The 15,116-nt window shown below is 38.9% G+C and overlaps 1 protein-coding gene across 7 annotated transcripts in view; it reads left to right on the forward strand.

The window, feature by feature from the left end:
* The window catches only part of PCDH15 (protocadherin related 15), a 1,356,473-nt gene that overhangs the window by 847,152 nt on the left and 494,205 nt on the right, over positions 1 to 15,116 (forward strand). The gene's annotated exons all lie outside the window — the stretch shown is intronic.

Below are 15,116 nucleotides of genomic sequence, written 5' to 3' on the forward strand. Positions count from 1 at the left end.
GCTTGTATAGTTTTAGCTTGTAAGCATTAGAGAGCCATTTGCTGAAGAAACCAGATCCTTACACTGGATCACAATGAATAAAAGCATCAGTTTAAGTGCAATAAAAATAATTGAATATATAAATATATCAACAGAATTGAACGGTGTCATAAGATAATGCTTTCCTATTACTACATAAATGCAGGGGCACAACTAAGGAACTTGTGGAAAACAAATGCCAAGTCAGGAGTCATTTTTTTAAAGAAAGAAACAATAATCCTTTGACAAAGTTGTATTCCAGTGTAAATGTTTAATTTACTTCTATTCTGTACATTAAGTGGCCTCACAAATGGAATTATTTTGACTTATCTTGTTTATGTGTCAGGGAATGATTGGAACTGCAAACTAACTCAGTAAACAAGAGATCTGAGATTTTGGGAACTGAGGGATGGATTTTGCTATATTTGTGAAAATTAAGTTATTCTGTTTACTTTCTCTCCTCTGCCTGTCTCACTTTACTTGATTCCTTTTTATTTTTATATATTAACATTATATTGGATAACAATGGTAGCCAGCACAGAGAGTAAGAGTTCCTGGCAACTCAGCTTGGTGGGTGTGACAATCAAGGTCCAGACACCCCAATGGGAGAGCAGAAGGTTTCAACGCCAAAAACAAGCAGTTAAAACAACTGATTGCATACTATGTGATTGTGCTATAAAACCATATTGAGTATGGCTTTTTGTGAAAGCTTGTAATAGTCTGAACTCGATGGTCTTTATGAGATATGTACAGACCATGGTTAAGAATATATATATATATGTAGATATATGTAGAAAATGGCAACTGTGGTGCAACTTTAGCATTACCTCACAGTAGGCTGGTGGAGTGATCAGGCAGAGAGGGGCTACCTCCCACACCATTTGTTTACACAAAACTGACTTCAAGTACCCATCCATTGTACAACCCAGGGAAAAACTGGGGTGGGTGACATTAAAGTCAATGGGAAGACACTGAGACATCTTGACTACTGACCCCAGATAATTTCCCCCATTCTGAATAAACCATGAGTTGTCATGCCAGAAGTGGGTGAGGGGAAAAAAGCCATTTAATAAATAAACTTGAATCTGAGGTGTTCATCCAAAACTTCTGCCAAGCCCAATAAAAGTGTATATGCAGATAACAGGTGTGTTTTTGTGCTGGGCCTTTCAGTACACAGGAGGGAAGTAAAAGTAGCTTTATACCTCTCCTGTATTCTGGGCTGCTCCAGTGGTTAGGGTGGTTCAGCATTACAGCAATTGTGAGGCCCTGCTATTACAGCAAGAGCTATGGGGACTGGGAAGGTGGTATCATAAGGCCAGGCAGACCAGCCAGCCCTCCTCTACTCCTGCCCTAGAGGAATTTCCTTGTAGCCCTTTCCCACTGCTACAGTCCCTGTATGTCACTAATGTACCAGAAAGGGGTTGTGGTTTAAATGAGAATCTAGCCCAAAATGTATATTTTCCAGACACTTGGGTATTTTAATTAAAAGAAACTGAATATTTATAAGTCTAAACTCAAGTCTGAGAACCCACGTGCAAAAGAAAACATGCTGAGTGTGACAGTACAAGGCACAAGTGGTTTCTTAGACTTCTGACCAGAAAGTTCTTTGAGACTATCTTCTTCATGCAAGTGAGTAAAATGTAGGGGTAGAAGTTTACTACTACTTCGACTGCTTACACATGTCCATTCCAGTGTAGGTATGCTTGTGCCCCTTCTGTGTCGTCTTGCTGCTTGCAGTTGGCAGGGCCCTTTATACCAGTGTTATGAGCATGCGACAACAGAGGGTGCCGGACCTGACTCAACGGATACTGCTAAGAGAAAAAAAAAATTGGCAGCTGTGCTCAGGGTGCGTGCACACCTACATTGGAATGGACATGTGCAATACAGCTCGAAGATCAATACTACAGAAAGGTTAGTAGCAGTTTTTTTGTTTTGTTTGTTTTTGCTTCAAGAAAAAAGGAGGATTAAGTATGTGTGATCAAGAGACAAATAAGATAAACGTAGTATGATAGGCAGCACTGGTAGCATTAAGATTACCTAAAACTTCTATTATAAGACTCTGTTTTCAGTTACAACTTTAATCATTTGGGCTGAAATTTCCCATGCCAGCTCTCTGCCTCAGGCTACCTTCTTTGATCATTGTTGCTGAAACATTCTTTCTCCTATGCTATCAATGCCCCCTTATAATAACCTTACATCCGCAAGCACGGAGGGAGCAGGAGGAAGCACCCTTACATGGATACAAAGGGATGGGTAAGAGAAAAATTGGTATACTGAGAGTGATGGGAGGGGGGCACTAAGAACCCGGGGGACAGATAGGTAAAAACTGAGGGGGAAGGGACATGGCCAGAAGCTGGTGGAAGGGGGGGAAATAGGAGCAACATGGGATGTGGCAGGAGCCAAAGGACGAGTACAGCAATAGGAGCATGTGGAGGACAGTGAAGGGTCTCTGACTAGAGAACATTCCCATGCAGAACCTGCAACTGAACCCTGGATTCTTGAGTGTCACCATTCTTCTGCTGTAAGCAAATATTTGTGAAACCTACTGGCAAAGTATGTTTTTCCATATAGAAGATAGCAACCTACTACTACTACTTGTTACTGTAATAGCTCAAGTGAATACGTGAATTCTGTTTGCTCTGATTCTAGAGGTTCTAACCTACTAATGACCTTTGTGGAGGGCAATATAGTTCCACATTGTAGAACATTTGTGGGGTTTCAGTTTCCTTTTTGTAAAACTTAAGAAATTACATTAAAAGCCACCTCACTATTAAAAGAACATTAGGAATGCAAAGTAAAACACTCCAAAATTAGGAGGAGTCATACTTATGTTTGCTGTACAATCTTAGTTCAGTCGCTTTGTTTTCATGTATTGTTGCCATCTTTAATTACATAAATAAAACTAACCAGTGTGGATTAAATAACTAACTGGTGTAGATGATTTTGGAGAATGCCAAGTTTTATGTCCTAAAACTAAGTATTTTTGAAATTCTAATTACACAAAAGGACTTAGCCACACTGTGAATAATCTAAACATATTACATATCAGTTGCTTTCAACTGTGAAACTGTTAGAGTAATTTCCTTCTACCTTTGCACAAGAAGTGGGGGGGGGGGGGGATGAAAACTCTTATGGCTGGACTATAACCTTGAAATGGTTCTGGGTGATGGGTATCTGGCTGGTGAATCTTGCCCATATGCTCAGGGTTTAGCTGATCGCCATATTTGGGGTCGGGAAGGAATTTTCCTCCAGGGCAGATTGGAAGAGGCCCTGGAGGTTTTTCGCCTTCCTCTGTAGCATGGGGCACGGGTCACTTGCTGGAGGATTCTCTGCTCCTTGAAGTCTTTAAACCACGATTTGAGGACTTCAATAGCTCAGACATAGGTGAGAGGTTTTTCGCAGGAATGGGTGGTTGAGATTCTGTGGCCTGTGTTGTGCAGGAGGTTGGACTAGATGATCATAATGGTCCCTTCTGACCTTAGTATCTATGAATCTATGGTGTTTTCCCTGGCAAAATTAAAGGGAATCAAAACAGGATTTAGAACAGGACCCTGGTAGCAAACATAAGAATAAGCATTGTTAGCTTGTGCAAGTAAGGAGCAGACTCTAAGACTTACACTTTAATGCATTATTCTTAGAAATCAAAATTTTACATGAGTATTCATCTCTGCATCCCCGCTGGCAAATACAGGGGGGTTTGGATGCCTGGAATAGCATTTTTGCTGAGGCAGCTTCTCAAACCCTAAAAAGTGTGCCAGAAACTTGTGGGGAACAGCACATTTCATCTGCGCAGTACATTTACTCTTTTAAGTATTTGTACAAAGTGGAAAGTTTGACTAGAATTATCTGTCCGCACACTCCAAATAGCTTTCCTTTTTGTGAATGCATTTGGAGGTCACAAAATACTATTTGTGTGAGACTGATAAGGACCTTCTTAGGATGAAACATTGTTTTGAAATCTGTCTCTATATGGTAATGGTGGATTCTACCTTTACAGTGCTAGCTGACCAGAAAACCTGTTCTAGAAGCATTTTTTGCCCCACATCAAGGAAATACACACAACAATCTCAAGTGCCCATATGCACTATGATGTGAGCCACCAAAGGGTTTCTAATAATTTCTTACAGTAAAACAAGAGACAAGTGATGTTTCTGGCATTGTCATACTACAAACAACTGTAAAGCAGCAACAGTTTATTCTTATCAGCTGACCTAAAATCCAGAGAGAAAAACGTATCAAATAATAATACAGAGTTTTAGCAAGATGATACAACTATCTTATGGTCACTCATTTGTACCATCACTGGGCAAAGATGCAGTGTTCTTGTTACCAGTTGGAATCCTGGTTTAATAAGATACTTTATTTTTCTTAATCATTGTTATGCTTATATCTTCTGACATGGCATCCCCATGCCTTTCGGCAGTACTCTTTGAGTTAATGTTCTTATTAATTAAAAAAGTATGTTCCCGAAATTTGATAGGGTTTTTTTTTTCTTGATGGTTTTAGAGAGTAATTTTAAAAAGTTATTGAGAGTCAATTACCAGCAGAATACAACATTTTTCCAGTTTAAACTACAAGAGTGTAGTAAACTGTTTCTGAATTATCTATGGCCTTTCTATTTCCCTTTTTGGTTTACATATGAGGTATAATGAAAATATTTGTGTTGTGTAATTAATATTAAGACACTAAAAAAAAATGTTGTGTGTATGACCTCTAAACTTTGACAGAAAGAAATCTATTTATAATGGAGATTATCCTAGATATTCACACATGCATTTTATAATTATAGACAGTATAATTACAAGAAAACTATTTGTGGTCAAAGTTTAATTTATTAGATATTATCAGAAACATCAAGGGGGAAATCATTTTAATAAATTGAATTCCTCATATTTTAAGTCTTTTTTATGTTTAAATTGTCCTTAAATCATCATAAGGAATATTTTAAAAAAAAAGTAGAGAGCTCTATTTTAATTTTAATATAATTCCCAATCTTGCTAATCTGCTCTTCTGTCATGTTAAAATTATAAATTTCAAATCAACCCCATACTTTAGCAGAAAGCCCTGGACGAACTGGACCCAATAGATCTTGCATGTCTTTACTTGTTTTGTATCGTTGTGTGTAGGCTTTCATTTTCATTCACAACTAGAAGACCTCAAGTGTTACAGAAAGAGAAGATAAACATTTGCATGGTCAAATGTATCTGAATTTCAGAGTCTCCTTTAAATTCAGAAATGGGCAGCAGTCTCTTTCCATACATCCCTTCTAATATCTGGAAACTTATAATGTTTTTGTAAGAGCCTGTGGGAGTAGAATCTGGGACTATAGTGGTGCTAGGTTGCTGATGCTTCTGTATCACCACTGGAAGCTGTCAAGGTTCCTTCCCCACTCTGAACTCTACGGTACAGATGTGGAGACCTACATGAAAGACCCCCTAAACTTGTTCTTATTCTTAAAGATTTCCCCAAGGTAGAAACTTTGTCTTGTCCTTGAACAGAATGCTGCCACCACCAAGCGATTTAAACAAAGAACAGGGAAAGAGACCACTTGGAGCCGTCTTCCCCCAAAATATCCCCCCAAGCTCTACACCCCATTTCCTGGGGAAGGCTTGATAATAATATCCTCACCAATTGGTACAGTGAACAAAGACCCAAACCCTTGGATCTTAAGAACAATGAAAAATCAATCAGATTCTTCAAAGAAGAATTTTATTTAAAGAAAAAGTAAAAGAATCACCTCTGTAAAATCAGGATGGTAAATACCTTACAGGGTAATCAGATTCAAAACATAGAGAATCCCTCTAGGCAAAACATTGAGTTACAAAAAGACACAAAAACAGGAATACACATTCCCTCCAGCACAGCTAATTTTACAAGCCATTAAACAAAAGAAAATCAAATGCATTTTCTAGCTAGATTACTTACTAACTTTACAGGAGTTGAAAGGCTACATTCCTGATCTGTTCCCAGCAAAGGTATCACACAGACAGCCAAAACCTTCCCCCCCGCCCAAGATTTGAAAGTATCTTGTTCCCTTATTGGTCCTTTGGGTCAGGTGCCAGCCAGGTTAGCTGAGCTTCTTAACCCTTTATAGGTAACAGGATGTTGCCTCTGGCCAGGAGGGATTTTATAGCACTGTATACAGAAAGGTGGTTACCCTTCCATTTAAATTTGTGACAAGAGCTTAAGTTGGGGTTCAGCTGAAGGCCCTGTGAAGCTAGGCTCTGCAGGAAGTACTGCCCAGCAGGTCCTGGGTGGCAGTCCCTCACCGCCTACTGATTGGCTCATGCTGGTTTATCAACCAGGAAGCCATCATAGGGAGGTGTCTGAGCAACAATGCGGACTGCCTGTTTGCTTCTGCTTCGGAGCTTGTTTTGCTGTGGACCCTAGATTCTGGCTTTCAACCCTGGTTTGTCCCAGACTCTGCTATTTGCTTGCTGTCTGTAACCTGGTGCCTCTCCCTGACCTCCTGATATCCTGACCCAGCTTGACCTCAATTCTATTTGCCTGCCACCTGCAACTTGGTGCCTGACCATGACTTCCTGGTATCCTGACCTGGTTTGATCCTGTTTCTGCTACTCGTCTCCTGACTGCAACTTAGTAGACTAGTGCACACAGGCTGCCCACAGCCCAGCCCTGACAGTTATGATATACAGAAAACACTTTTTCTGAGAGACCTTCTGAAAGACCTAATTCTTTCAATTTCCCACTCATTTCTCCCCTCACCAAGTTCCTCCCAAAATAACAGTACATAGGAAGAATAAAACTTCAAAATGGCCCACTTCAAAATGAGTGCATTTACTAACCAATGCAAACATACAGCTTTACTTGTGTAAGACTTGTCTTTTCTTCCCTCTACTCTTCAAGTGTTTCATAGCCCTTTTTGATCATATCTTCTCTAAGGCACTGATCCAGCAATCTGATCTGAGCAGTCAGATCTCTGAAACCAGTGGATTCCACATGTACACAGAGGTCTGCCTGTGTGGACCAGATACCCTATCAGGATCTTGGACAATTAACTTTTTATAGGTTGGATGTTGGCTTTTATTTGTCTGCAATCACCATACAAATTATGGCACTGAATAAATGAATGTAAGAGAAAATTGAGAGATTTGCCATTAACTTTTCCAAAATGAAAATCTGGAAGAAGTAGGGTTAGAAGATTTAACATATTTTGTCAAGTTATTTTTTAATATTACAATAGCTCCCAGAGGTGTCGGCTGTGATTGTGGCATATTTGTGCTCGGCACTGCAAAACAAAAAGTTTCTGCCACAATATTGGATAGAAGCAGTAACCTTTTTTCCACATCACAGTTCAGAATAGGTCATTAAAAGACTCTGAGCAAGTAGATATGATTTGGATCTGTCATGTGCACATAAGGAAATCATGGTTAGAGAAATTAAGTATTTCTCTCTCATACTCACACATATATCTAAGAAAGTATGACCCACAATGAAAGTGGTGTGTGGAGAAGATACATTGGATTATTCTTGGTTTGAAAAAAATGTCTTTAGATGAAGAAAACATCTAACTGCAGAAATGTACATTAAATGTTTGTCAAGGCAATAGTTTATAGTGGCTTACCTTAAATATTCCATTGAATTTTTTGTGGGGGTTGTGTTGGTTGCAACAATATTAGTCTGATGTGGTATCTGTGAAGGTTGATGTAGCCATTAATGGAACATGGTCATAAGTGCAGACCAATATCTAGCCTGGATTTATCATAGTGCAGACTCCAGTGAGGCATGTTTTATAAATCTCACTGCAACTTTAAAAAAGCCTACTGTAATGTCTTATGAAATATGTCACCAGATTTACTAATTTTCAGTTTTGAATGAACAATATTATTAATACATTGTTCTCTTTACAAGATTATTACCATGGCACCAGAATCATGTTCATGTTTTAGCAATGTTTATATACCAAGATGTAGGTTCCAGAGTAGACAGCTCTCACAATGGTATCATGTGTTTAATGATATTTGGTGTTTTTCTTAAAGCCTCAAACTGAAGTCAAATTAATATTTGAGAATCTCAGCTTTCTCTTTATAGAACAAAAAAGGCTATGGGGAGATTTCTAGCTCTTGGAGTTGCAGAGAAAAGTCTGAAAACATGCCCTGTACCCTGAAGGCTCAGAAGGCAAGAAAAAACTCCCAAATTATTATTATAATTTAATTTTATTTATTTTGTTTCATTATTATAATTAATAATGAGATCTGACTCATGATTTTTGAAAGCATGGGATTGGGAATACCTAGGTTCATAATTGATGGAGGCACTGGTCATGACTGCATAGTTAAAGTTGAGTTCAGTTTTTCACTTCAGTCAGGAATTCAGCCTCTGTTTTATGTGAATAACACAAAATTTCCTTTCCCAAACTTTACAGTACTTACTCTTTGAGTATAGAATACATTTTATGATGATCTAAATTTTTTTGAGTTAAAATTAAAAATTGGGTTCATCAAAAATGTAGCTTCCATGTCAGTCTTTCTTGGCCTAGGTGACTGCAATAAGGAATAATGCAGACACTTCAAACTATCCATCTAGTCAAAATTCATTGGAATCTTCTTCTATGTTATATTTGAGGAAATTAGGTTGTAATTAAGCTATTAATGATTGTTGATCTCATGATTTGTATATGGTACAAACAGCCTTAATAAACAACTCAAGTAACTTTTAAGAGGAAGAATTGACAGCTAAGGTGACAAGTTTCAGAGTAACAGCCGTGTTAGTCTGTATTCGCAAAAAGAAAAGGAGTACTTGTGGCACCTTAGAGACTAACCAATTTATTTGAGCATGAGCTTTCGTGAGCTACAGCTCACTTCATCGGATGCATACTGTGGAAACTGCAGAAGACATTATATACACAGAGACCATGAAACAATACCTCCTCCCACCCCACTCTCCTGCTAAGATGAATAATCCAATTACCAACTTTCCTCTACAACTAATTTACATGCAACAATTCTGTTGATTGTAATGACTCTTTGATATGAGGGAGCTTAGACATGTGTCAGGAGTTCTCATATGTAGAATCCTTGGCCCCACTGTCGCTGCTCTTTAAAGATTTTGGGGCTGCATGATAGCTTCGACATCAGTGCTTGCAAGGCTCCCCATGGCACCACTGTACTGGCTCCACTGTGCATTGAGGAAGCACTGCCCATGTAACTGAGCCAGAAGTGTAGGGGGACCTCTTAAAGAACTGAGACATTGGCTCTTGGGGAGTTATGTTCTTCCTGCCCCCTATCCCTATATCACCATTCTTACTAACACTGACCTCTAAATCAGTAAGCCAATGGCAAATTAAGGGACTGAATTACCAGACTATTTTAGCTGTTCCCCTCCCCCCTTTGGTGTACTAGTGAATCTCCCCTTCAAAGTAAAAAAAATAAAATAAAAAATTTAAGGTTCATACTCATTTTCAGAATAATTGGAAATATCTTCAGTTTCTTCTTCAGTACGTGCAGAAACATTTTAATAGTAAGAAAAAGGAAAGCCCCAGACAAAAACTACATTAAATTACTAATATATATTATCAACCTTACCACCATGTGAAAGGCTAAAAACATTACAGATGCTGTAATTATCCTAAAATCAAGTACTCTAAACCCAGGAAGTTTGGATTTAAGATTGAATTTAAAAGCAATCCAAATGTGTTAGGTTAAGAAATGCATAGCTAACTCATTCAGCATCCTAAACACTACCCTGTACTTGTGCCAGGAGGGGGAAAATATGAAAAAGTAATGTATCTTTAAAATCAGTTTAACCTTGGACCACAGACACTAAATTTCCTTAAAATCATATAGTTATTGCATGGCATCACTACAGGGCACAGTTAGTTAGTTTTATTCAGTTACAGGTTCTTATACCATGCTGATCACCATAGTATCTGAGCACATTCTCGTAGTGCATTAAGCATCTGCCATGTGGTGTTTGTTCTCTCATCCTCTCCCTAGGAGAGAAGCATATGCAGTGGAGTGTCTTGATATTTTGGTTTTGTTCTATTTTATATTTTGGGGGAAATGTTTAGTTTTTAAATACACATGTTGCTATGTATCTGTTAGAGAAAGTACGGTCAAAGGAACGTGCCTTCCACTTTACGTGGAAGGTGGTGAGGTTTGTGATAATTCTTAGTTTCTGAGGGAGTTTGTTCCACATCTCATACTGGCCCCTGAGAAAGTTCGGTCTCCTGTACAGACAAGCTTTACCATTATTGTAGAGAATTCTGTTGTGCCAGAATGTAGTTTTCCACCAAGATGTTCATCCCCAAGTTTTAAATATCCTGGGCTCAGGTCATGCAGCCTTCTGAAAATAAGGACCAAGGTGTTGAACTTAATTTGAAATTCTATGGAAGCCAGCACTGAGAGTGGAGGACAGGTTTGATGTGCTTGCAGAAACCTATGTTGCTGAGGAAAGACACTGCAGCATTCTGGACTAGTTTGAATTTCCTAATTGCTGAAGGCTTTATGCTCCAGAGTATCTCATTGTTATAGACCAGCTGAGAAATGAACAACTGAAGTCACGTCATCATCCACCAGGATGAAATGTAGTTCCCTAGCTAATCGGAGATGATAGAAAGCATTACTCATGGATGCTGCTATGTGAGAGCTTACCATCAGCAAGGAATACAAGAGTACTCCTAAAGTACAGACTGAATTAACCAATTGTGGTTAACGTAAAAAGATTAGAATGACCATGCTGAGTCATCCATCCACCCCAGTATCCTGTCTACTGACAGTGGCCAATGCCAGGTACCCCAGAGGGAGTGAACCTAACAGGTAATGATCAAGTGACAAACAGAGGCTAGGGACACCATTCCTTACCCATCCTGGCTAATAGCCATTAATGGACTTAACCTCCATGAATTTATCCAGTTCCCTTTTAAACCCTGTTATAGTCCTAGCCTTCACAACCTCCTCAGGCAAGGAGTTCCACAGGTTGACTGTGCATGGTGTGAAGAAGAACTTCCTTTTATTTGTTTTAAACCTGCTGCCCATTAATTTCATGTGGTGACCCCGAGTTCTTATATTATGAGAACAAGTAAATAACTTTTCCTTATTCACTTTCTCCACACCACTCATGATTTTATATACCTCTATCATATCCCCCCTTAGTCTCCTCTTTTCCAAGCTGAAAAGTCCTAGCCTCTTTAATCTCTCCTCATATGGGACCCTTTCCAAACCCCTAATCATTTTAGTTGCCCTTCTTTGAACCTTTTCTAATGCCAGTATATCTTTTTTGAGATGAGGAGACCACATCTGTACACAGTATTCAAGATGTGGGTGTACCATGGATTTATATAAGGGCAATAAGATATTCTCCATCTTATTCTCTATCCCTTTTTTAATGATCCCTAACATCCTCTTTGCTTTTTTCACTGCTGCTGCACACTGCATGGACATCTTCAGAGAACTATCCACGATGACTCCAAGATCTTTCTCCTAATTAGTTGTAGCTAAATTAGCCCCCATCATATTGTATGTATAGTTGGGGTTATTTTTTCCAATGTGCATTACTTTACATTTATCCGCATAAAATTTCATTTGCCATTTTGTTGCCCAAGCACTTAGTTTTGTGAGATCTTCACAGTCTGCTTTGGTCTTAACTATCTTGAGCAGTTTAGTATCATCTGCAGACTTTGCCATCTCACTGTTTACCCCTTTCTCCAGATCATTTGTTGTGTACCTTCCATCAATGGTGACTGCACTATGGCTGCCAACTCTTCAGAATGTTTTCCTTTGCCTGCCAGCATCACTTCTGTCTTAACTCAAGTTCAGCTTCAACTTCGTGTTTTTCATCCATGACCTGATAGTGTCAAAGTACTTGGTCATATTGGTGGTAGTGGTGTTGTCTTATGTGATGCAATGTAGAGCTATGTCATCTGAATATTGCTGGCTTTTTGAGCCAGCTCACCTACAGGCTTTATGTAAATGTTGAAAAGGACCAGCGAGAGAATTGATCATTGTGGGACTCCACAAATGAGGGGTCTAGTGATAGGAAACTATCATTATCAGTGGGGGGAGGGATAGCTCAGTGGTTTGAGCATTGGTCTGCTAAACCCAGGGTTGTGAATTCAATCCTTGAGGGGGCCATTTAGGGATCTGGGGCAAAAATTGGGGCTTGGTCCTGCTTTGAGCAGGGGGTTGGACTAGATGATCTCCTCAGATCCCTTCCAACCCTGATATTCTATGATTACTCATTAGCTATGTCCCTTGAGGACATTTTAGTGCATTACCTTGGACCCCTGCCCCATCTCTCCAGGTGGGATGGCAGGATATCATGATTAACCACGTCAAATGCTGCAGAGAGTTCTAGGAGTGTGAAAATGGATGTCTGTCCTCTGTCCATTGATGGGAGAACATCAAAGTCACCCAAGCAGTTGTTTGGGTGCCTTAATTGTTCATTTCTTACCTTAACATGTTTGTATTTCTTTTAAGTGTCACCTTGACTCTGGATATCTGGATTTATATTGCCTGGGTTTGAGAGAATCTCAACAGCCCTGTAATGTGTTTCATCCTTACATTGCTGTTACAAATTCTCAACATTTAATGTAGTTTTGGTTTAGAATATAAAAGGAGTGAATTCATTATTGGCTAATACAATTTAAAAACCAGGTTAACTACTTTATAATAAGGATAGAATAGTGCCTTGTAATTAATGAAGATTTTTTTTCTTCTTGGAAACCAAAAATTTGTGGTTAGTGTTCAAGGCTATGTATGTCATTTGAATTCTTCTCTTGCAGAGAAAGCAGCATTTATGCAGTACTGTTTCTTGAACTCTGATTGAAAGTGAATTTTCTTCACTTTCCATATAATTACTCAAGTCTTTTTCCATATGGTATTGAAGTAATTAATCTCTGCTGGTATATATCATCAAAAGTGCATTAGCTCACAATGATTACTTGTAAATCTTATTTTGTTCTGCTATATGACACACTGTGCCAAATTCTTCTCTTTTTCTAACTTTGATAGTAAGCAATAACAAGAGAATTTATTCTCAGTGTTTCCTATGAAGGTGATGAATATATCCATCAGAATGTATCTTTCTAGTACAAATAAATAATTTCAGCAAGTTTATTTATGTTTAAAGTTTCCTGTGTAACTTTCACCTATGGAAATAGGAGGCTTACTGTAAGTATTTCCTCTTTGCTTAATCACATTCTTAATTCCAAGATATGTTTTCTTTCTATTTCTTACTTGATTTGTTTCCTATCATTGCTATTGTTTACAATACATTGCCTTTTCCACAAGGACAGATAATCTCAGCCTTGTTGCTAGTAGTGATAATAGACTTCCTTTACAAATGTTTATAGTTTACCCAGTGTAAATCAGGCATCCACAATGGCCATCAGTAATCCGTTTGGAATACTATTTTGATGTCTGACTTTTTTGGAAAATTTTAATGCCTTCCCAGCGGCTCAAATATCTAGAAACCAAATTTGCTTCTTTTTTTTTTTTATAACTGCAAGATATTACAGGTAGAGAATAAGCATGTCTGATGGTTAGAACAGAGGTTTGTGAGTCAGGTCCAATGGTTTCTACTCCCAGTTCTGTGTCTGATTTGTATCACCATAGGGAAGTCAGTTAACTTTTCTGTTCTTCACTTTACCTTCCTGTACAGAGCTGTTGTGAGGTTTAGCTAATATTGTAAAATGTGTCAAGTGTAGAGCAGTGTGCTAGGATCCCCAAGATGCAACCTGGAAATGGGGTACTGCTGTGCCCCCTTAACTCTCCACCCTGGGCAGTCTCTCTCAATGCTTTGCTAGTGACAAGCAGCAAACCCAGCCAGATGCTGTTATCCATCAGCCCAAGAGCAGGTAGAGCCCACACCGAGCTGTATTGCATGAAGGCACCCAAAGCCTCTCGTGAATCACATGGAGAAAGGCACCAGCCAATTCCCCCCCAGCTCCCCAGCCTTACACCCCAAAGTTGTACCATCTTACCCTGGTCAGAAGCCTGGCCAGTGTAAGTTTATTAACCAGTCCAGCCCTCCCTCAATGTGGAGAAGACATGCACCTGCCTTGTAAACTGAGCTGAGTTTTCCCAAACACTTCAAGCAAAATACAATGTTTAGGTAAAATATAAAACAGATGTATTAACTATGGAAAGATAGATTGTAAGTGACTAAATGGTAGGCGTAAGAAGGTCAGAAATAGTCACCAAAGAAAATAAAATATAAATGCCAATCTAAATCTTAAACCTTATTACACTATGTGGTATTTAGATCAGCAATGTTTTCACCCCACTGGATGTTACAGTTCATAATACACAGGTTTCCCTCTTAAACCTAGACCAGTCTCCTCAGTGAAGTTGTCATCTTCTCAGCATTCACCTGCCCTGTTGCTACCAGCATAAGTGGTGGAGGAGAAAGGCCAAGATAGAATGCCACAGTCCCTCATTTTATATTCTGTCCAAGTGCCAAGAAGACACTCGCCCAGACATGTCCTGGTGAGCTTTGCTGAGTCACAGTTATCAAGTAAACCCCCATTGTGTGGACTTGTGCAACTGAGCTATTGAGTTGATTAATGGTTGGTTAACAGCCATCTGGCAGCAGAGATTCTCAATTTACAACATATTTCAGTAATAACCATACAGAAAAATCTCATAACTTCAAACACACATTAATGATATACACATTTGGACAGAACAACTTGTTTCAGCAGATCATTACCTTTCATGTGATATCTTACATGGCATGCTTTGCATGAAACCTCACAACCATATATTAATGATGAATATGGGGGTTACAGGGTGCCATTTCGAGCGACAGTGTGTCACAAGCAGCATTATTTGTCTTTGCTGAAAAGATCTAAAGTCACTTTTTTCACTATAAGTCAATGGAAAAACTCCCATTGGCTTCATTGTGAGGTGAACAGGGTCTCTTCTTACACTGTTCTGGTGGAGATTTTTGTATTAACTATTGTATATATTTTAAAATGATTATACTTAAAAAAATCTATAGATAGGTTCATAAATCTGTTTGGGAGATGTTTTATTACACTCTTATCACTGGACTGGTTGGGGAATAGGCCACCCCCAGGATCCTTATTGGGTAGGTGTGCGCACTATCTGTCAAAAGAGCCCTTTCCTTTCTCCCCA

This window comes from Caretta caretta, chromosome 7, assembly GCF_965140235.1.
Source record: "Caretta caretta isolate rCarCar2 chromosome 7, rCarCar1.hap1, whole genome shotgun sequence".
Lineage (NCBI taxonomy): Eukaryota > Metazoa > Chordata > Testudines > Cheloniidae > Caretta > Caretta caretta.